Source organism: Telopea speciosissima, unplaced genomic scaffold (genome assembly GCF_018873765.1).
Source record: "Telopea speciosissima isolate NSW1024214 ecotype Mountain lineage unplaced genomic scaffold, Tspe_v1 Tspe_v1.0182, whole genome shotgun sequence".
In the NCBI taxonomy this organism is placed as follows: domain Eukaryota; kingdom Viridiplantae; phylum Streptophyta; class Magnoliopsida; order Proteales; family Proteaceae; genus Telopea; species Telopea speciosissima.
In genome coordinates this window covers 36,949-62,004 of record NW_025317518.1, presented here as the reverse complement: position 1 = coordinate 62,004, position 25,056 = coordinate 36,949, and the positions used below count along the sequence as shown (strand labels likewise).

At 36.6% G+C, this 25,056-nt stretch overlaps 2 long non-coding RNA genes across 2 annotated transcripts; one reads left to right on the top strand and one right to left on the bottom strand.

The window, feature by feature from the left end:
- On the bottom strand, positions 1–23,303 carry LOC122647818. Its single transcript, XR_006330980.1, has 4 exons — positions 23,279–23,303; positions 21,650–21,653; positions 20,862–20,868; positions 1–913 (listed from the first exon to the last, which is right to left on the bottom strand). It is a non-coding gene; the product is annotated as an uncharacterized LOC122647818 (long non-coding RNA).
- On the top strand, positions 837–13,309 carry LOC122647817. The gene is made up of 3 exons (XR_006330979.1): positions 837–918; positions 11,312–11,315; positions 13,290–13,309. It is a non-coding gene; the product is annotated as an uncharacterized LOC122647817 (long non-coding RNA).
- Positions 23,304–25,056: the final 1,753 nt, after the last annotated feature.

Genomic DNA, 25,056 nt, shown 5'->3' with positions numbered 1-25,056 from the left:
TGTCCTGAAAGATTGTTTCTTGAAAGATCCAATGCTTCAAGTTGTCTTAGATTTCCCAACGAAGATGGAATTTGACCCGTGAGGCTATTTCCTGACAAGTTGAGCAACATAAGTGATTTTAAATCGCCCATTGCATCTGGAATCCCTCCATTAAATCTGTTGTTGGATAAATCTACAGAGGTGAAGGTGGTTACAATACTTTCCATCTCAAAGTATGTTCCCTTGTACACAATAGCAATTGTGTCTCGATAGTAATAATCATAATTGAGATAACTCAATTGGGAATTGTTCGCATCATTCATCATCGCCTTCCAATGAAGAATATATTGCAATGGTAAATTCCCTGTAAAAGCATTGCCAGAGATGTCAAAAACATGTAGGTTTGGAAAAGGAGAATCAACATGGGAGAGTTGTCCAATGGGACCCTGAAAGTGGTTAGATCTCATGACAAGAACACGCAACTCAGAGAGACTTCCGAACCAATATGGGAAGGTATCATTCAACATGTTGTCCCCAATATCTAACACCTCCAATTTCTTGCAGTTATCTAATGATCTTGGAATTTGTCCTTGAAGCATGTTTTTATTGAGTTTAAGTGAATGCAGCCTGCATCCACTTCTGAATGTAGGAGGAATAGGACCATGTATTTTGTTGCTTTCCAAATCTAGAACCCCCAATATATTGCTACTGCCAAGGCATGTTGGGATGGTGCCACTCAATTGGTTATTGGACAATATCAAAAATTGCAGATTACTTACATTGCAGATTGAGAAAGGGATTTTTCCAGTCAAATTATTATTTGAAATTGAAAAGAAACTGGTTTGATTGGAGAGAAGGGATGTGAGATTCCCCAAGATAGGAGATTCAAACTCAGTGTTAGATTGATTGAATGCTGGCAGAAAGCATGGTGGGGCTGTTGTTGAGAGATCAGCACACTCTTGTATCTTGTTTGAATGAAGATCTAGTGCATAAATGTTGAAGGAGTGATTATGTGGTAAAGGCAATTCCAGACCTGTCAACAAGTTGTTAGAAAGGTTTAGTTGGAACAAATATTCCTTTTGCCATATCCATTTGGGTATTACACCATCAATTCTATTTCTAGAAAGGTCTAGATCGGACAATTGCTTTAGGTTGCTAAGGAAATCTGGGAATTTACTAATATTGCAAGAACTCATCTCTAATGTGTAAATTTGACTGCTGACAAAGTTATCACCAGCACTACGATTGATGGTCAAACTATCATTTATGACTCCACTGAATTTGTTATTTGACAACAACAACCTACTCAATGATGGGAGAAAAAACAAATAAGAATGGATCGGCCCTTTGAGAAAATTGTTGCACAAATTTAGATACTCAAGATTGGGAAACCTCCACCTAAAAAAGGAAGGAATTTGACCATTGAGACTATTCGATGAAAGATCCAACATGGTGAGGTTTGTAAGGTTTGCAAGAAAAGGTGGGATTGGTCCAGACAAGTTGCAGCCATTGACAAATAATCCCTTCAAAGACTTGAGATTACCAACTGAACTTGGCAACTTCCCTTGGAATTTCGTGCTTCCAACATCCAGATATCGAAGAGAATTGTTCATCAGTTGATCAGGGAAATCGGGAATCAGAACTGAGAGGAGAGGATTATTAGATAACTCTATGTATGTCATGTTAGGTTGAAGGAAAAGATTGCTAGGAAAATCTCCATGGAATCCACAATATGGGAGACTAAGGAAAATCAAAGAAGTCAGGTTCACCAAAGAACTTGGTACCGTGGAAGAGAGATTTTGGTTATAGCCAACGTTGAGCTCTGAGAGGAAACGAAGGGTTGAGATGGATGTATCCAAAGGGCCTGTAAGTGAACAACCTTCCAATGAAAGAACATGAAGGTTAGGGAGTGCGGAAGATAAGTGATGACACCAATCCCTATTCTTTTCACCTGACAAGTTCACCCCTTCAAGACGCAATTCTCTCAAGCTAGAAAAGTTTTGAACATTAAATAATGCTCTCAAATTTGGGATTTCAAGTAAATTACTGAAAAAAATGTCATTAGAGAAGTCAAGGATTACCAACTTGGTCAGCCGTGAGATTTCAGTTGGGATTTGGCCCTCAAAAAGGTTACAAGAAAGATCAAGAGAAACCAAATCTGTGAGTTGTGATATTCGTGATGGAATTCGTCCTGAAAATGAGTTCCAAGAGAGGTTGAGAGTTTGAAGGTGACGAAGATGGAAGAGGGTGCTATTGGAATGGATAGAACCATTGAGCGATGAACCATAGAGGTGAAGGCCAACCACATGACCATCATCGTTGACATTGCTGCAAGTGATGCCTTCCCAGTTGCAACAATTAGTATTATTGGTCTCATCATTCCAAGACTCGAGTGGACTATGGTGACCATCGAGAGATGAATGAAAGTGCATTAGCTTCAGTTGCAACAAAGCATGCATCTCATCATGGAGACATAAATGCGGAGGAGGAGAAGGAGAAGAAAGGAAACAAGTTTGAAAGAGGGATAGCAAGAAGATTAAAAAAGGCCGCCACCACAACATCATATTTCTTAATTTGAAGAACCCTTCAAATTAAGGAACTAAAGAATTAATAAGAGCTTGCTTATTAATTGGGTTTGTAAAATGAGTGATGAGAGGCTTGGTATTTATAGCCAAAACCCGCTACTGCTCATCCAAAGCATGCCAAAGCCCAAACCTAAGCTTGCATGTGGTCAATTATGGTGGCTGCCATCATGGGTCTAATGGGCTAATTAATTAATTAATTAAGGCTAAAAAGAATCCTAAAAAGAAATTAATTAATATTGCATCCACTAACTCGCGGACTGTTACTGTGGAAATTTAATTAATATTTTTTATTTTCCACTTGTATCTGTGTATCATCGAAATCCAGAAAATAGTATAGAAAGTTAAGGCTATGAAACAAGTCCCAAAAGGATTGATAAGATTTTCCCACCTTTAACATTGCCATCAAAACAGAAATAAATTCGTCAAAACAACCGAACACTTAATCCAACCCAGCCCCGGAACTTGTATTTATAAAAAGATATCTGTGATTGGGGGTGACAAGCAATCTGGCAATAGTACAGAGGGTATACAAGTAATTTATCCTATTGTTAAAGATTTATGTTATATTTACTGTATTTAAAATATAGAAAATGTGATTCGTTCTGATCAGGTCTGACTACACAATACTCATATTCCATGACATAACAATCCCCTGTCAGCCCCCCTCTCCCCCCCACCCCCCTCCCCGCGGGCACCCCCAAAAAAAAAAAAAAGAAAAGAAAAAGGGAGGGGGAGGGATATTGAGCTAATATAATTTTTAGATTAGAGAAATACAAGTAAATCAAGATACCAACTCATTCATAAAACCACGCCTAAATCATGGGAGAGTGCATAATAGTGATTAGGGTACTATAGTCATGCATAGACATTCATAGAGATGCATGCCAACACAACGGAATATTTCGTCAAATGGAGTATGAAATTTGACAACTGGCAATCCAGATTTCCACTATCTCTATCCCACGCTTGAAATTGCCACGTTGTTTTTGCCGTGTGATAGAACTAGGTGGCCGGGTCACTAACATAAATTATCTACACAGACTATGAGGTGGGCATTTGTTCATAAAAAAACCTAACCTATTGCTTTCTTTTTTTGTTTTGGTAAAGCCTAAGCTACTGCTTTCAATGGTGTGAGAAGTGAGAACTGAGAAGTGAGTTTCATCTATAGAAAAATTATCTTCTCCGGTTCCCTGTCCGGCTCAGTTCTTCAATGCCTCTAATAAAGGAAGGGTGGGCCTCACCTGGGCAGAGTGTTCAGGTAAAGGTAGGATGCAGGTCATTCGATCCCCTTATTAGGGATGCTGAGAACTGGACCGGACAAAGAACTGGAGGAGATAACCTCGAGATAACCTCTTTTATTGAGTTAAACACATTGAGAGAATGACTTTTACTCATTGAGGGGCTCAATTATAGTGAGTGTGAGACTGCATGACGGGTCCAATGGGTGGCTTAATAAGGCTAAAGAGAATCTTGAACAAACTAATTAATGCATCCACTGACTTGTGACTTTCACTCTTACTAACTTTTATTTTCATCACAGTCTCTATAATGGGATAAGCCAAGACCGCAAGACTGATTCTGGTTCGCAATTGCTTCCTAACTATTTGTTTTATTTCAGATATCGAGATCGGTTTTGGTCTCCCTCTGCCAATACTGATCCAGATTGGCCTGGGTCGGTCAATTTTACCTATATTTTATTATAAATCAAATTTTCTTCTAACGATTTTACTTTGATCCGATACCGATATTTGATACCTGATATAAGATCGGCCAGGTATTAATTAAAACCCCAAAAAACAAACAAAAAATGCAAAGAAAAAAGTAACAGAAGAATATACAAAGGGGAATTCAAAGCCTCAACTCATGGTAAGGACCAAGACCCAAACAAATTAAAGGAAACACCACTTCACCTAACCAACCAAGGGAAAGAGTCCCAATGAAAAAAAAAATATAAAATAAAAAGACCAAAGTTGAACGACTGAGGATCAAGGGGACACCATGGACCGCCAAAGAGAAAAAGATCCAAACTTTCATATAGGGTGGGTCCAAAGTCCAAACGGAGTCTTTTTTTTTATTTGGATAAATTACTTAGACACCCCCTATATTATGATCACTTTGCTTAGGATTACCAACATTTGAGACAATTACTTGACACCTTTGAAATCTGACGGTGTTAATTTGTTATTAAAGTTTAAAGGAAAATGTCTATTTTACCCTTAGGATAAATTACACCTCAAGTACCCAATGAAAAGATTACTTTATGTATCCAATTTTTTAAAATTGGCGTTTGGAATGCCTTTTAAGTTACTCCTACGTCGCCATTGCCTCAAGCCCCTCAACCCCTGGATTACGCTCGGTACGAGACTTGGTGAACTTCCTTGATGTTGATGAGGACGAAACGACCACCGGAAAGTTGGAGTGGATGAAACCGTTCCACCAGAGATCGGCGATGGTGCAGCTTCTAGTGAAAGTTCTGACGACAAAGCCCACTTGTTCGTTGCTGGTGCTGGAATAACCCTAATGGCTAGTTTTTTTCCTTCGTTACAGGCCTTGAGAAGAGCCATTGTTGAAGTTGTAAGAGAAGTAGAAGAAACCAGGCCGATTTGGGGTCCACTGACCAGCAATATACAAAATTGCATTACAGAAACGAAACGAACAGGAAAATAAACAATTCCAGCATAGATATTTTGCTACTTTATACCAGGAAAGAGGTGGAGTTTTTTTTTTTTTTTTGGTGAGAAGTGTGGCTTGAGTGAAATTGCAGAGACTGAAAGCTTTTTTGTCGTGAAAAATATCGCCCCATCCCGCGTTGCCCACCCCACCATGCCCTGCTAGAAACAGAATCCATCAAATCATCAAATTGGATTGAAATCGTGCGTTCTTGTGATTTTTTATTCTCTGATTCATTAAATAGATAGAAATTTCGAATCCAATTAGTGTTATTAATAAGTCCTTGACACTTCCCTGCATCATCTCCATACATTATTGGGGCTTTTCGGATTCCCACTCCTATTTTTAAAGGGTTTCGAAGAACTCTTACAGACATTTGGTTCTGGTTTGGTGACCTATTGTGTCGATTTTGGGGATTTTGCTTGCTTGTTGAAGAAAGGTTTTTGTTGAAGATGGCTATGGCTGTTGGTTTGGTGAATGGTGGGACCTCATCATCTTCGTCATGGACTCAGAGGTGGTTTCCTGAATAACAGAAAGGCTAAGAAGATAATGTTTCTTGTGTTGCTTCTTCTGCTAGATTAACGGATGAATACAAAACACTTAGGGAGAGACGAAGGCGGTAGACCAGATTCAAAAACTCAGGTATTAAAATAACATCTCTTGATTTGAAATTTGTTTAAAAACAGAGAAAATTTTCTGAAATCGATTAGGGTTTCTGAAATAGGTGATTTGCAGGAAAAAGAAGAAGAATGAGGAAGAGGGTAAAAGGGTCACTTCACTACCCTTTAAGGGTTGTTTAGGTATTATAAAAAAATTAACTAATGACTTCATCATTAAACTAACGGACGGGATCTACTTGAAAGAAATGATAAACTATAACAAGTGTTTAAGTAATTATTTAAACTGTTGAGGAGAATAAATAATTAGGCCATAGTCTAGGAGTGTCCAAGCAATTTCTCTTCTTACTTTTTAAAATCTCTGCACATCTCACCAAGATTTTGTCTTTTTTTTATTATCTTTTTTATTTTATTTTTCAGTGGGAACCATTTTTTGGAAAACGTCTTGAATTGAAGTCAAATAAAAAACAAATAATGTGAATAATTTTTCATTTTTTTATGTTCACTTTTCGAACAGGTATTATCCTACATGGCAACAGTATAGATCTTCTATAACTCGTTATCTTGTCTTGCCAATGCTACGCAGATACAAGGTGGTGTGTATTGATCACCTCATCCCCGCTCAGACAAGGGTAAAGTGATCAATGCGCACCACCTTTCGTCTATACAACATGGCAAGATGGACAGTCGCATCGTAAAAGATTTGAATCCCCGCAAATAGGTAGGAGGAGTAGTGCTTAATTAGTTGTTTGTTATGCATAGAGGGTCAAGCTACTTAATGTTATATTCAATAAAAAAACAGCCACATTCATTTTCATGATAGCAGAACAGAGCGTGACACATGAAAATAATTTTCCAAAAGTTGGAAAGAGGATTTAAAGTGGTGATTGCATTCATATTGACCATTCATTTCCTTAAGTTTACTTTTTCGTACATGTATTATTATGGATCAATGGGGGAGGGTGGTGGGAAAGAGTGGTGCTCAAAGAACTTTCTCTGTAACATTCGTGATGCATGTATCTTAATGTGAATGGAAATATAGATTTGCTTAATATAGTTATATACAGTTATGGAGAAAGTTTTCATACACGGCTTACACACGGCATTATAAGCCGTGTATGTGAAAGGGTCTCTCAAAAAGAGTTGAAAAAGTCATAAATCCCCATCCATTAATTAATGCCTTGAAACTCTCACCCTCTCACATACATGGTCTACACGACCGTGTATGAAAACTTTCTCTTAAAGCTATATAGCAAATCCCTACGAAAAGACTTGAATTACTTTCGATCATGTGGGATATGGACGCATCAACTTTATGTTGTCCCTCTCAATAGATTCAATTAATTGATCAATTACAAATTGAAATGTAAGTGACTTTGCATATTCGTACTTTCCTGCCTTGGTGCAATGGTAAATGTTGCTCCATTGTGATCAAGTGGTCGTGAGTTCAAATTTGAAAACAGCTTCTTTGCGAAATAGGGGTAAGACTGCGTACATGTTAAAACTTAGGGTTGACATCCTCTATGAGGTTGCATGGTCCTAGCACGGTCCCCAACACACACAGGAGCACTGAAAGCATGCGCGTTGGAATCATAGGTACGGGATTTTCTCTTTTCATGCGGGTGGGGCGGTCATTTTGCCCCCTGTGCGGGCATTGGCAGTACACTCCCCCATAGTGCACTTTTCTCTTAAAACTTATGTTATTAATTTAAGGGCGCACGTTCTTTGTCCAAGAGCACATCTAGGTGCAGGTTACGCCCAGACACATGGAGCGGGACAAGGGCTGGGTTTGGGTCATTGAGGTGGGGTTGTTTCACTCACCCCCATGTGTCTAGACGTACCCTGCGGCACCAATGCAGAGAACTTTATCCCTTAATTTAAAGCTCACCTAAAATTTCTACTAAAAATAACCTCACCAAATCATGGTTTGAGGTATCGATCAATTTCGGATTGCCCGATATGGTCAATATTGCACGGTTTTGAAGGTGACCGATACTGTATCAGTGAAACGGTACGGACAAGGGGTAAAACAGTAAAAAAAAAAACTGTTTTTTTTAAAGGATACCCAAGTAAACTTGTTCGATACGATTGACCTATGTTGATACCGTACCAATAACATAGCGGGATAGCTAATACCCGATCCAATACCGTGCACTAAAACCATGCCTAGAATGGTAAACTAAAGGGAGATTAAATTTTTAAGCGGCAGCTACTTGAAAGGACATGTGAGATCGATTTCCAAAATGAAAGGAACATTTCAGATCCATGACCTTTCATTCAATGACTTCGGCTACATACTGGAAGACATACTGGAAGATACAAACGTTGGAAGATTTCTGGTTTTGTTCTCTTAGTAAATCTGGAGCTTCCTTTACTTTGTCAAATGGTTTCTTTAAATTCAAGGATTAGAATGGGATGACTGGAGTGACATTTAGGTATTCATCTAGTAAAGTTTGGAATTTTGTGTGGCATTTACGTATAGAATAGAAGGTTCTTAATGGTGCCTCATATGTTGAGAGAAGAATTTTGACTGCTGAACGTTTCCTTTAACCTACTATTTATCATCTTCAGCTTTAAAGTAAGTCTCAGTATGCTATCAGGTTATCAGGTAGGGAGTCTTGTATTATTATCTGCGATGACAAACTATGATTCAATTGGCGGAGGTGGAGAATGGGCGTCTATACTTTAAAGTAAGTCTCAGTATGTTGTGGTCTTGCAAGGGTGGATACATGTAGAACCATGGACCATAATTAGCAAAAATGGGAACGGCTAAAAAAGGGAATTAGATGGTATGAGTTTTATAAGGAGTAAAACTAAGAACAGTATGGTCAAAAAAGAGATCATAAAAATTGAGAACGAGAAAAAATGGAAACGGACGGTACATGTTTTAAACGTATAGATTTCAAAAAAAAAAAAAAAGATGACGACAATATACTCATGTAAATTGAGGAATTTTTACTTGAATACCTACATCTAATGTTTCAAAACAACTATAACAACCAACATTAATGCATATATATATTCTACATCGATTATACGTTCCAAGACACATCATCTAAAATACAATTTCAAATATCCATAAACTATTAAAAAAATAAAATATATACAAAGTCCTATTAAAAAAAGTGGTTTTATTGCCATCACAATCAACAAACTCCCAGACTCTGTTTTTTATTTACAAGCGGCTAAACTATGAAATTAAACCCTTGTTTTTTTAGCTTTGGGACTGGCAATTTGGCCTGAAAATCAACGTTCTTGCTTCATTTACAAATGAAAAGATTAGGTATTGGAAAGTCTTCTTTTACTTTCAGTTGTTGCAAGATACACAACAACAACAATATCCAAGCCTTATCCCACCAACTTAATGGGGTCGGTTACATGGATCCTGTAAGAGATAATAGAATAATAATAACGAAGTAAAAAGGAAGGGGGGGGATACAGGTAAAGAGGGGGCATACAACATCGATACAAACTCTATGGCATTAAAGGATACCCCCGCACCCCCACAGTTCGCCACAAGTTGAGGAGAAGTGATGTGAAGCTCAACTGTTATATTATGGTGTGGATTCCACCATATTATACTGCACCGGCCCCAATGGATGGAAGTGGCATTGCTCATTTAATGAAATTATGACAAAATTCTCATAATCATTGATGGATGGTTGTTTTGGGATTTTATTTTGAAGTGATGATATGTAATGGCCATAATAGTTGGAACTTGGAACACTGACTTGAGGTGTTCCAGGTATATATACTGCAGTACCTGAGGCTTGCTCACCTTTGCAAACTAATTCAAATGGTTAATTAAAATGTTGTGCATGAGAAATAATTATATGGCAGGCATCTCTGACTCTGATTTGGTATCTTTTTTTGTTTCTTTGTTTTTAGTGGTGGAAATGGTTGTAATGAAACATTTGAGAAAATCTAACTTCCCTTTGGACTGTAGGAGTTAAGACTCTTTTAATTGTCATTTTAGGTGAGCTCTAAATAACATAAGATCTAACAATTTAACATGTCAATGGAAATCTCCAAGGCCAAGTTTCACTGTATTCAAGATAAAAAAAAATACCAATATGCGAAGTAAATTAGGTTTCAATCAATTTGTAATTATTCAATCAGATCGTTTAGAGGGGGCAACAACAAAAAGTTGATGCTTCCATATCATATCCCACATGGTCCAAAGTAATTCCTCTTGGTGATCGATTTGTTTTCTTGAGTTTCCAAACAGAGATGTATCTTTTTTTACATGGTTAATTATATAGTGAACAAACATATATTTACATTCATATAAAGACATCGAACTAGGGCATTGGAAGAAAATATAACTTAGCGCTTCATTTGTTTTAAGGGTTCTTTTACAAATGCCCCCTCGAAAATGCCCATTTGTCCAAATGCACCTCTACAACTTTTCTAATTGCAAACTCCCCTACTTTCAAAATAGTGTAGCACTCTTAGTCCAGTTCCTTAATTTAGGATGTTAGACGTTAGTTTCAGGGAATCTAATGATCAAAATGACCTTGTGACAAAAACCCACTAAAATTAAACCCTAAACCAAATGTAGAGTGATCAAATTGCCCTCATCTTCCTCAAATCGTTTAGGGTTTGAAACTAAAAATTAAACCCTAAACCATTTGGGGAAGATGAACCCTATAATCACCCATCAATCCAATCGTAATTTCTTCTGCAAATCAAAAATTCAAACAGAAACCCATATAAAGACATTGGACTAGGGCATTGGAATAAAATATAACATAACACTTTGCAGATCCTATTATAAGTACCATATTCCCACCCTTACGTACCAACTATACATATCCCCTGAGTGTGGTGTGTGTTGTGTATATCCGCCATTTCACTGTCCCAAAAGTCGGTTAACCTTTTGGGATTGGTGTGTGGTTTGTGTGATTTCACTTTCATAAAAAAAAAAAGAGAAAGATGTGTGGGTTTAGTCCCACATCGGGTGTGTGAGTGTGGTGTGTGTTGTGTATATCCGTCATTTCACGGTCCCAAAAGTCGGTTAACCTTTTGGGATTGGTGTGTGGTTTGTGTGATTACACTTTCATTAAAAAAAAAAAAACTATACATATTCCCCTTTTTTTTTTTGCTAAAAGTCAGTAATGTATATATTAAAGAAAAAAGAAAGAATGATACAAAATGATTGGAAAATTACAAAAAACACATCTTCGAAATCTGTCCTTCACCTTCGGCATTGCCATCAGCAAAAGGGCAGATCCTGATAAAACCAACACCAGGCTAGTCCCCAAAGAACATAGGTCGGAATTATGAAAATTTGTAGTAGGAATGGACCTGCACATCCCAAAGACAGTTAGAACAATGAAGTTAGGAAGCCGAATGCCATAAGCTTGATGTTTTTGCTTTAACTACCTAGTTAGCTAATGCATAAGCAACAACATTAGCTTCTCGGTAACATTGGCTGATACGCCACTGTATAGAATCAAGGAAAGTAGCAATCGACCACCAAGACTGCAGAAAACACCAGGGAATCTTGCGAGAGAGGATAGAGGTGACCATTGCTGCTGAATCGCTCTCAATCCATAATTTAGCAATACTTAGATCCTGAGCTTCCTTAATTCCAAGAAAAAAGCTGCCATCTCTGCCAAGAAATTAGTTCCGACTCCCTGATCTAGGTGGGAACTCCCTTTTTCCTGGTCCACTCTCTTGTGACGTGAGAGTGTACTACTGTGAGGCACTAGATTAGCATCCCATGCTTCTTACCACTGAGGGTGCACTTCGGATTTTTCGATCAATTGCATCTACAACAAGACTAGTAGTAAAAGAAGAGGGCACGACTAGGGAGGGGAAAGAAAGTTTTGACCCTTTTTTTTTTTTAACCTGAATATTATCTGGGACCCAGGGAAGCCCCTAGAATTTTATTAAAATAAGCCAAAATAATTACAAAGGGGGAGGGGGGGGCATAACCAGCCTTACCCCCCCCAACCCGGACCACTCTTGCTCACTCCAAGACAATAAAACTGGACATAAATATACAATCACGTAACCACAAATAAAAGAGGTAGCATATAAAAGATGATACACTTTATTATGACAATACTCAAATCTCATTTATTTTGATGCTTAACATTTATTCATTTTCCTTTGCTGTGGTGTTTCCTCTTTAACCCTTTTCTCTGCTTGGATCCTCTGATTCTCCAACTATAGCTGATCCATTGATTGTTTCTCCAAAACAATTGTTGTCCCATGACCAATCCAATTATTAAACCAGAGCAATATCCAGCTATGACAAATTTCCAATCAAACAAAGACGCTGAATCTTCTCCTTGTTGTAATGTCAAGATTGGAGGTAATTCCGTATCTGTGATTCCACACTTTATTGACAACGGGAAACCACATAATCCTATGTTACCTTCATACGAGGTGTTCGAAAATGTGTCCAACTGGTTGCCTCGCGGTATATTCCCTGTGAGGTTGTTATGAGATAGATTCAACATTGAAAGGAATGTCAAACTTATCAATTGGTTCGGGATTTGTCCTGAAAGATTGTTTCTTGAAAGATCCAATGCTTCAAGTTGTCTTAGATTTCCCAACGAAGATGGAATTTGACCCGTGAGGCTATTTCCTGACAAGTTGAGCAACATAAGTGATTTTAAATCGCCCATTGCATCTGGAATCCCTCCATTAAATCTGTTGTTGGATAAATCTACAGAGGTGAAGGTGGTTACAATACTTTCCATCTCAAAGTATGTTCCCTTGTACACAATAGCAATTGTGTCTCGATAGTAATAATCATAATTGAGATAACTCAATTGGGAATTGTTCGCATCATTCATCATCGCCTTCCAATGAAGAATATATTGCAATGGTAAATTCCCTGTAAAAGCATTGCCAGAGATGTCAAAAACATGTAGGTTTGGAAAAGGAGAATCAACATGGGAGAGTTGTCCAATGGGACCCTGAAAGTGGTTAGATCTCATGACAAGAACACGCAACTCAGAGAGACTTCCGAACCAATATGGGAAGGTATCATTCAACATGTTGTCCCCAATATCTAACACCTCCAATTTCTTGCAGTTATCTAATGATCTTGGAATTTGTCCTTGAAGCATGTTTTTATTGAGTTTAAGTGAATGCAGCCTACATCCACTTCTGAATGTAGGAGGAATAGGACCATGTATTTTGTTGCTTTCCAAATCTAGAACCCCCAATATATTGCTACTGCCAAGGCATGTTGGGATGGTGCCACTCAATTGGTTATTGGACAATATCAAAAATTGCAGATTACTTACATTGCAGATTGAGAAAGGGATTTTTCCAGTCAAATTATTATTTGAAATTGAAAAGAAACTGGTTTGATTGGAGAGAAGGGACGTGAGATTCCCCAAGATAGAAGATTCAAACTCAGTGTTAGATTGATTGAATGCTGACAGAAAGCATGGTGGGGCTGTTGTTGAGAGATCAGCACACTCTTGTATCTTGTTTGAATGAAGATCTAGTGCATAAATGTTGAAGGAGTGATTATGTGGTAAAGGCAATTCTAGACCTGTCAACAAGTTGTTAGAAAGGTTTAGTCGGTACCAATATTCCTTTTGCCAAATCCATTTGGGTATTACACCATCAATTCTATTCCTAGAAAGGTCTAGATCGGACAATTGCATTAGGTTGCTAAGGACATCTGGGAATTTACTAATATTGCAAGATCTCATCTCCAATGTGTCAATTTGACTGCTGACAAAGCTATCACCACCAATATCGTACGAAAGGTCATTTGTGACTCCACTGAATTTGTTATCTGATAAGCTCAACCAATGCAATGATGGGAGAAAAAACAAATAAGAATGGATCGGCCCTTGGAGAAAATTGTTGCGCAAATTTAGAACCTCAAGATTGGGAAAGCTCCACCTAAAAAAGGAAGGAATTTGACCATTGAGACTATTCGATGAAAGATCCAACATGGTGAGGTTTGTAAGGTTTGCAAGAAAAGGTGGGATTGGTCCAGACAAGTTGCAGCCATTGAGAAATAATCCCTTCAAAGACTTGAGATTACCAACTGAACTTGGCAACTTCCCTTGGAATTTCGTGTTTCCAACACCCAGATATTGAAGAGAATTGTTCATCACTTGATCAGCAGGGAATTCGGGAATCAGAACTGAGAGGAGAGGATTATTATATAAATATATGTATATCATGTTAGGTTGAAGGAAAAGATTGCTAGGAAAATCTCCATGGAATCCACAACCCCAGAGACTAAGGGCAGTCAAAGAAGTCAGGTTCACCAAAGAACTTGGTACCGTGGAAGAGAGATTTTGGTTATAGCCAAGGTAGAGCTCTGAGAGGAAACAAAGGCTTGAGATGGATGTATCCAAAGGGCCTGTAAGTGAACAACCTTCCAATGAAAGAACATGAAGGTTAGGGAGTGCGGAAGATAAGTGATGACACCAATCCCTATTCTTTTCACCTGACAAGTTCACCCCATCAAGATGCAATTCTCTCAAGCTAGAAAAGTTTTGAACATTAAATAATGCTCTCAAATGTGGGATTTCAAGTTGGTTTTCCTGGTTGGAGAAGTTGAGGAAAACCAACTTGGTCAGCCGTGAGATTTCAGATGGGATTTGGCCCTCAAATTGGTTAAAAGAAAGATCAAGAGAAACCAAATCTGTGAGTTGTGATATTTGTGATGGAATTCGTCCGGAAAATTGGTTCCAAGAGAGGCTGAGCGTTTGGAGGTGACGAAGATGGAAGAGGGTGCTATTGGAATGGATAGAACCATTGAGGAATGAATCAGAGAGGTGAAGGCCAACCACATGAGCATCATCGTTGACACTGCTGCAGGTGATGCCTTCCCAGTTGCAACAATTAGTATTATTGGTCTCATCATTCCAAGACTCGAGTGGACTATGGTAACTATCGAGAGATGAATAGTAATCGGGATGTGGAACAAAGTGCATTTGCTTCAGTTGCAGCAAAGCATGCATCTCATCATGGAGACATAAATGGGGAGGAGGAGAAGGAGAAGGAGAAGGAGAAGAAGAAAGGAAACAAGTTTGAAAGAGGGATAGTAAGAAGCAGATAAAGAAACACCACCACATCCTCATATTGGTTTGTAAAATTACTGATGAGAGCCTTGGTATTTATAGACACAAAATACCAAGGAAACTATAGGAATCCTAAGCTACTGCTTTCTATGTATCAGACCCCTTTTTTGAACTTGAAAGGCCAATTACAGTGACTGCATGACTTTAATTAGGAACTCATTGAAAGGCCCAAGTTATAGTGACTGCATGATGGGTCCAATGGGTGAGCTAATAAGGCTAAAGAGAATCTTGAAGAAATTAATGCATCCACTAATAAGTCGGGGCGACTTCTACTTTGATAGATTCTCGTTCGCAATTTCTTCATAACTATTTGGTTTATTTTAGATATCGATATTGGTTTTGGTCTTTGCTGATAACGACCCAGATTGGACTTTTATTAAAAATCAAGTTTTTTTTTTTTTTTTTTTGGATGATTTTACCATTGATCTGAGGTATTCAGCCAACCCAGCCGATCAGATACTAATATCCCAATACCTAATTACAATTTTTCTTAAAACTTGCCAGAGGTGAGTATGTGTTTATGTTAGTGTAGACTCGCAGGCAGCATTCAAAACACAACAAATTTTTAGTCATGCCTATGTGTTTCTTCATATGAACTCAACTTAGTTCTGTAGGTTTCGAGTTGAAGGATAGGAGGAGCCTCTCCCGTCTTATTATCGATGTCAAATTTGATTCGATCCTAATTAATTAGAATCCAAAAGGAACAAAAATACAATTCGAACTCAATTTTCCATCACACAAAACCTTATTAGTGATCAAATCCATAAAAAAAATAAAATAAAAAAATAGGAGTATCAATTTATAAGAGCAAAATGAGGAAGAATGATATTTATAAAAGCAAAAGGGACAGGAGTGTCTCTATGTGCAGTAGTGCATAGGAAAAATTCTATAACTCGATCACCAATCAAAAAAATTGAAAGGAAGATATTTATCTCTTGGTAGGGACCATTAGTGGAAAATCAAGCCTTGACTTGATGTCAAATAAAGAAGAAAACAAAAACTTGGGCAATAGTCTTGAGACTTGAACATGTTTAAAAAGTAATGAGATTCCGTCAAGTCTGCGAGTTACTAATGATTTGGGATTTTTAATTTTCTACCGATGATGAGTTTTAATCATTTTGCCTTTCATACATTTTTTTTTAATCCTTAGACAATAGTTATGATCTATAACTATCTATATGTTTTTTTTTTTTTTTTTTAATGAAATCAGAAACAAATTTAATTCATAAACCGAGTAAATTCCAGAGAAAGTTCCTGTGAAAGAGTTAGAATACTTAGTGGTCCTAGCCCTGTTGTCTAATACATGAGCCCTTTGGAATTGAATGATTTCATTGACTTGAAGATAATTAATACAAGAGAGAGTGCATATATATATATATATAGCACCATTGATGACAATATGGAAACCTAGAATTCTAATCTGAACTGATCATGTGATAATAGAAGTAGTCGTCCCTGGTTGAGAGGTCTTCTCTGGTGGTTTGAGGACATGCATCATGCATGGTCCATTGATGTACATGATAGAGAACTCGATAGGGGTTTGGTTGATCATCCTCATGGTGAACACGGTTCCTCTCAGTCCAAATGAAGTATAAAATGTATGAACTAATTTCCAAAATTCGATTTAAATTTTATTTTGTGAATCATCAAGCAAATAGATGAAAAAAAAACTCAGATAATGTACTCACCAAAAGAGTGGAACAAGAGACTTGGTCTATAGTACTCTTAGACTTGCACAGGTTTAAAAAGTAATAAGATTCCATCAAGTCTTCACGAATTACTAATGATTTGGAATTTTTACCGATGATTAATATTTTTACTTAAATCAGTCAAAACACATGGAGTTTGGTCATTTTGCGTTCTCTAAATTTTTTATTTATCCATAGACAATAATAATGATCTATAGAACTATCTATATGTATTGTAACTCTTGTAAATTCATAGATTTGGGTTTTTTTTTTTTTAATATTTATGATATATTTACTGTATTTAAAATATAGAAATTATGATTCACTCTAACAATCTAACCTGGTTTGACCACACAACACTAATATTCCACGGCCGTAACACCTCCTACCCCACCACCAAAAAAAAAGAAAAAAAAAAGAAAAAAAAAAAAAGAGAAAGAGAGAAACGGGGGATATTGAGCCACCAATGCTTGAGCAAGTAAATCATCTTAATAGTTAATAGTCCATTTTTGAGGAGTGATATTATTCCCAAACAGGACATTCCAGTGCTCAATTTTCAGGGATGCCTTTATGTCCAAATCCTTGAGAGCGCAAGGTGAGAGTGAAGCTTTGATCAAACTCAACCAAGCTCTTTTCTTCAAATGAACATGAAAGAAATGGTGAGGTTTGAAATTGTTGTGAAGGTGGTGAATGAAAACGAAAAGAACACTTCTTGTGAAGGTGATCCAGAAACTCACTCTCTCTCTCTCTCTCTCTCCCCAATAATGCTCTATTCTTCATTCTCCTCCATCCATCCTTGCTGATAAGCCCTCGAATTGTGTGGACAAAGAACCAGCATATCTTAAGAGGAGTTAAAAAGGGGAATGCAAAACTGAAACGAGAAGAGTGGAAAATTATTTACAAGGAGAAGCAAGAGCCAAGGGTTTTGATCTTTATATTTCCTATGGGTTCATACTTAACCCAAGATTTTCTTGTTATTACCATATTACCCCACAAATATTTTCTTGAAAATAGGCTTGATTACATCGAAAGCCCATGTTATAAAAAATTTTAATTGGCCTAATAAATAAGGAAAAAATCTATGTATTTTGTTTAGAATTCTAAGGTTAATGTTTTTACATTTAATAGAAATAGTTATTTATTTATAATCTTATAAAACATACGATTGGCCTAAAAATTTCATTGAAACATCCGAATTGCCAAAAAATAAATTTCAAACTGAACCAAAATGCCAAGTTGAGTAGAAGTGATGTGAAGCTCAACTGTTATATTATGGTGTGGATTCCACCGTATTATACTGCACCCTAATGGATGTGAGTGGCATCTGTGCTACAATTGTACAACCATTTTGGACTCACAAAGTATTTGTATTCTAGTAACTTGCGAACACTATTGTCTAAGAATTAAAAAAAAAAAAAAAAAAAAAAAAAAAAGAAAAAAGTATGGAAGACAAAATGACGAAGACTTGACGGAATCTCATTACCTTTTAAACATTTGGAAGTTTCAAGACTATTGCCCAAGTTTTTGTTTTCTTCTTTACGTGACTTCAAGTCGATCAAGACCTGATTTTCCATCAATGGTACCCACCCAAAGATAAATATCTTCCTTTTAATCTTTTTGATTGGTGAGTTAGTGGATTCATTAATTTCTTCAAGATTCTCTTTAGCCTTATTGGCCCGCCCAATGGACCCGTCATGCCGTCACTAAATTGGGCCTCTCAATGGGTAAAAGTCATGCAATCACTATAATTGGGCCTCTCAATACGTTTTACTCAAAAAAGTGGTCCGATACATAGAAGAAACTCAGTTGTTCTCACTTCTCACACCATTGAATGTAGTAGCTTTTTTTTTTTTTTTTTTTTTTTAAATATTTTTGGGGCTTGATTCTAGGGTCGTTCATCTTCCTTCCCCAAATGATTTAGGGTTTGATTTTCAAGTTCAAATCATAAGCCATTTGGGGAAGATGGAGGATAATTTGGTCATTTTATTCTTTAATTTTGGTGGGTTTTTATCAGAAGGGCATTTTGATCATTAGATTTCCTAAAACTAACATCTAACATCTCAAATTAAGGAATTGGACCGAAATACTACACTGTTTTAAAAATAGAGAGAAAATTTGCAATTAAAAAAGTTGTAGGAGGGTATTTGGACAAATGGGCATTTTCAAGGAGGCATTTGTTAAAAACCCTTATTTATATGGGCCTTTGGATTCAGCTTTAAGTGTTTCGCGGATAAATGGATTCAAAAAATGGGAATGGCAGTTAGGTCATAGGTGTGAGTGTGAGTGTGAAATGTTTCAACGAATTTCTAGAACATGAGATGATTCGGTGATCCGACGGTAGTCTGTCAGACTGTGACAAAATGAAAATTCCACCATTTTTTGTTTTTGGTAAGAGAAAATTCCACCATTGTGGATAAGTAACTAACGATTATAGTGTAACCCATGGGGCATAATTTGACTACCAAATCTTTGAAGCGACACTATTATAAATAAAAAAATAAAAAAAAAAGAGGGATAAAGTTGTCTGCAATGGGGGCGCAGGGTGTACTCAGATACAAGGGAGGCGGGTGAAATGATCACCCCTAAATGACTCAAATCCCACCCATGACCCATGTGTTTGGGTGCAGCCTGCACCCAAATGCATTCTTGGACAGAGAACGTGCATCCTCAAAAAAATCAAAAAGAAAAAAACGAGGTTTTTTTTGTTGTAGAGTCAATGAGGTGTATTCCACCATAGAATGCCATAATTACCCTTTTGAATACAAATGTCTAAAGTGCCTTTGGTACAATTCCCATAATATCATCTAAGCATTGGAACCCATAAGTGAAAACATTCACTTTTCACTATGGATGAAGGAAAACTCAATTCTAAAAAAATATCCAATGAAGTGTCATAAAGAAAAAGTAAGTACTAAAATTATTGGTGTACATATCAATGCTTAAAAGTCATGTATCTTTGTTTTGATCATTGAAAAATTTTTGTTGGACATTTATTGTTAAATTTCATATTTTTCTTTTTTAGATCAATTAATGATCATATTGGAAAGATTTTCTTTAATATTGTGATTCATCATTTTGATGGAAAAGAAATAAAAGAAAATGGACCTCCTTTACTTGACTTCGAGTCAAGACCTGATTTTCCATTGATTTTCCACCAGTGGTTCACACAGCATGGAGAGGTATCCGTATCCAAGACTTAGCCATATTAAACGCCATCACCACTTTAACCCTCTTTCTAGACTTTCATTATTTTGTGAAAATCAGAAATAATGAATATCAGAAGAGTTGATCCACTAACCAAACTCTTTTCAATCCCATACATAATAATATCTGTAGAAAAGTGAATACAAAGAAAATATTGGTCAACATGAAATCAACTACGACTAATGTCAATTTCTTTTTTTTTTCAATATTTGGATGTTCATTTTCCGGCAACTTTCTCTGTTTTTTCATAAAATATATAGATCAATAAACATAAGATGTACATAAATGTCCCCCGTTCCTCCCTTTCTTTTTTTTTTTTATTTTTTATTTTAATAAATTTTTTTTTTGGGGGAGAGGTGTTAAGCCGTGGAATATTAGTGTTGTGTAGTCAAACCTGGTTAGAGCGAATCATATTTTCTATATTTTAAATATAGTAAATATAACACAAATCTTTAAAAATAAAATACAAAAAAATAATAAAAAAAATTCCAAGTCTATGAATTTTAGTTGTCTAGTCAACCAGAGTTATATAATACATATAGATAGTTATAGATCCTAATTATTGTCTAAAGATTAAAAAAAAAATGTAGAGAAGGCAAAATGACAAAACTCCATGAGTTTTGGTTGATTTAAGTAAAAGTATCAATCATCGATAAAAATCCCAAAAGTATTAGTAACTCGTGCAGACTTGACGAAATCTTGTTACTTTTTAAACCTGGACAAATCTTAAGACTATTGACCAAGTTTTTGTTTTCTTCTTTACTTTACTTTGAATCAAGACCTGATTTTCCATCAATGGTTCCCACTGAAAGATAAATATCTTCCTTTTAATTTTTTTGATTGGTGAATTTTAATAGAAATTCACATATTTATGGATTTAACCACAAGGATTTTGTGTGATGGAAAATTGAGTCCGAATTACATATTTTTTTTTTTTTTTTTGTTTCTTTTGAATTCTAATTAATTAGGATCTAGTCAAATTTGACATTGATGGGAAGACTAGTCAGCAATAAGACAGGAGAGACTCCTCCCATCCTTCAATTCAACTCGAAACCTATATGTGATATAGAACTAAGTTGAGTTCATATGATGAACTAAGTTTTATATGAACCGTGTTCATCATGAGGATGATGATCAATCAAACCCCTATCGAGTTCTCTATCATGTATATCAATGGACTGCCACTTTGGACCATGCATGATGTCCTCAAACCACCAGAAAAGACCTCTCAACCAGGGACCACTACTTCTATTATCACATGAGTTCAGATTAGGATTCTAGGTTTCCATATTGTCATCAGTGGTGCTATATATATGCACTCTCTCTTGTATTATCTTCAAGTCAGTGAAATCATTCAATTCCAAAGGGCTCATGTATTAGACAATAGGGCTAGGACTTCTAAGTATTCTGACTCTTTTACAAGAACTTTCTCTGTGGAATTTACTCGGTTTATGAATTAAATTTGTTTCTGATTTCATATAAAAAAAATAAAAAAAAAACTATAGATAATTATAGATCATAACTATTATCTAAGGATTAAAAAAAAAATGTATGAAAGGCAAAATGACTAAAACTCATCATCGGTTAAAAAAAACTAGAAATCCCAAATCATCATTAGTAGCTCCCGAAGACTTGACGGACTGTCATTACTTTTTAAACATGTTCAAGTCTCAAGACTATTGCCCAAGTTTTTGTTTTCTTATTTACTTGACATCAAGTCAAGGCTTGATTTTCCACCAATAGTCTAATCCCCACCAACAGATAAATATCTTCCTTTCAATTTTTTTGATTGGTGAGTTATAGAATTTTTCCTATGCACTACTGCACATAGAGACACACCTGTCCCTTTTGCTTTTATAAATATCATTCGTCCTCAATTTGCTCTTATAAATTGATACTCCTATTTATTTATTTATCTTTTTTTTGTTTATGGATTTGATAACAAAGGTTTTGTGTGATGGAAAATTGAATTCGAATTGCATTTTTGTTTCTTTTGAATTCTAATTAATTAGGATCTAATCAAATTTGACATCGATAATAAGACAATTTGGCAATAAGACGGGAGAGGCTCCTCCTATCCTTCAACTCGAAACCTACAGAACTAAGTTGAGTTCATATGAAGAAACACATAGGCATGACTCAAAATTTGTTGTGTTTTGAATGCTGCCTGCGAGTCTACACTAGCATAAACACATATCACCTCTGGCAAATTTAAAAAAAAAAATTGTAATTAGGTATTGGGATATTGGTATTAGATTGGCTAGATTGGCTGAATACCAACATCTTGCCGATCCTAGATCGGGTATTGATATCGGATCAAAGGTAAAATTGTAAAAAAAAATTAAAAAATTAAAAATAAAAAAAACAACTTGATTTTTAATTAAAAGGCCAATCTGGGTCGGTATCAGCAGAGACCAAAACCAATATCGATATCTAAAATAAACCAAATAGTTATGAAGAAATTGCGAACCAGAATCAGTCAAAGTAGAAGTCGCGAGTTATTAGTGGATGCATTAATTTCTTCAAGATTCTCTGTAGCCTTATTGGCTCGCCCGTTGGACCCGTCATGCAGTCATTATAATTGGGCCTTTCAATGAGTTCCTAAAGTCATGCAGTTACTTTAATTGGATTGATTGAATGGTGGCAGAAATCTCTCTAGCCAGGTCTCTCGGGTTCTTTGGTGAACCTTACTTCTTTGACTGCCCTTAGTCTCTGGGGTTGTGGATTCCATGGAGATTTTCCTAGCAATCTTTTCCTTCAACCTAACATGACAGTCATAGACTTATCTTATAATCCTCTCCTCTCAGTCCTGATTCCTGAATTCCCTGATGATCAAGTGATGAACAATTATTCTCTTCGATATCTGGGTGTTGGAAACACGAAATTCCAAGGGAAGTTATTGCCAAGTTCGATTGGTAATCTCAAGTCTTTGAAGGGATTATTTGTCAATGGCTGCAACTTGTCTGGACCAATCCCACCTTTTCTTGCAAACCTTACAAACCTCACCATGTTGGATCTTTCATCGAATAGTCTCAATGGTCAAATTCCTTCCTTTTTTAGGTGGAGCTTTCCCAATCTTGAGTATCTAAATTTGTGCAACAATTTTCTCAAAGGGCCGATCCATTCTTATTTGTTTTTTCTCCCATCATTGAGTGGGTTGTTGTTGTCAGATAACAAATTCAGTGGAGTCATAAATGATAGTTTGACCATCAATCGTAGTGCTGGTGATAACTTTGTCAGCAGTCAAATTTACACATTAGAGATGAGTTCTTGCAATATTAGTAAATTCCCAGATTTCCTTAAAAACCTAAACGGTTTGTACTCTCTAGACCTTCCAATAATAGAATTGATGGTGCAATACCCAAATGGATATGACAAAAGGATTTGGATATGCTAAACCTTTCTAACAACTTGTTGACAGGTCTGGAATTGCCGTTGCCTAATCACTTCTTCAACATTTATACTCTTGATCTTCACTCAAACAAGATATAAGAGTGTGTTGATCTCTCAACAACAGCCCCACCATGCTTTTTACCACCATTCAATCAATCTAACACTGAGTTTGAATCTCCTATCTTAGGGAATCTCATGTCCCTTCTCTCCCAAGCCAGATTCTTTTCAATTTCAGACAATAATTTGACTGGAAAAATCCCTTTCTCAATCTGCAATGCAAGTAATCTGGAAATCTTGATATTGTCCAATAACCAATTGAGTGGCACCATGCCAACATGCCTTGGCAGTAGCAAGTTATTGAGGGTACTAGATTTGGAGAGCAACAAAAAATATGGTCCTATTTCTCCTACATTTGGAAGTGGATGCATCCTGCATTCACTTAAACTCAATAAAAACAAGCTTCAAGGACAAGTTCCAAGATCATTGGCAAATTGCAAGAACTTGGAGGTGTTAGATATTAGGGACAACTTGTTGTCTGATACCTTCCCATATTGGTTGGGAAATCTCTCTGAATTGCTTGTTCTTATCATGAGATCTAACCACTTTCAGGGTCCCATTGGACAACTCTCCCATTTTGATTCTCCCTTTCCAAACCTACATGTTTTTGATATCTCTGGCAATGCTTTTACAGGGAATTTACTATTGCAATATATTCTTCACTGGAAGGCAATGACGAATGATGAAGACAATTCCCAATTAAATTATCTCAGTTTCTCAAGTTCTTTGGGTGATTATTATCGAGACACAATTACTATTGTGCTCAAGGGAATACTCTTGGAGATGGGAAGTATCGTCACCACTTTCACCACTGTAGATTTATCCAACAACAAATTCAATGGAGGTATTCCAGATGCAATGGGTGACCTAATATCACTTTGTTGCTCAACTTATCAAGAAATAGCCTCGCGGGTCAAATTCCATCTTCGTTGGGAAATCTAAGACAACTTGAGGCATTGGATCTTTCAAGAAACAATCTATCAAGACGAATCCCGGACCAACTGACAAGTTTGACAATCCTTTCAATCTTGAATCTATCTCACAACAACTTCACAGGGAATATACAGCGAGACAACCAATTTGACACATTTTTGAACACCTCGTATGAAGGTAACACAGGATTATGTCGTTTCCCATTGTCAAGGAAGTGTGGAATCACAGATACGGAATTACCTCCAATTGTGACATTACAATAAGAAGAAGATTCAACGTCTTTGTTTGATTGGAACTTTGCCATAGCTGGATATTGCTCTGGTTTAATAATTGGATTGGTCATAGGACAACAATTGTTTTGGAGAAACAATCGATGCATCAGCTATAGTTGGAGAATCAGAGGATCCAAGCAAAGAAAATGGTTAAAGAGGAACCACCACAGCAAAGCGAAATGAATTAATGCTAAGCATCAAAATAAATGAGATCTGAGTATTATGTCATAATAAAGTGTATCCTCTTTTACCCTCTTTTATTTGTGGTTACACGATTATATATTTATGCCCGGTTTTATTGTCTTGTAATGAGCAAGAGTGGTCCAGGTTGGGGTAAGGTGGGTTACCCCCCCCCCCCACCTTTCTAATTATTTTGGCTGATTTTAATAAAATTCTAGGGGCTTCACCGGGTCCCAGATAATATTCGGGTTAAAAAAAAAAAGTCAAAACTTGCTTTCCCCTCCCTAGTCGTGTCCTCTTCTTTTACTACCAGTCTTGTTGTAGATTCAATGCATATGGATCAAAAAATTTTAATTGCACCCTCATGGGATGCTAATTAGGGTCTAGGACGACCCACAAATGGTCTC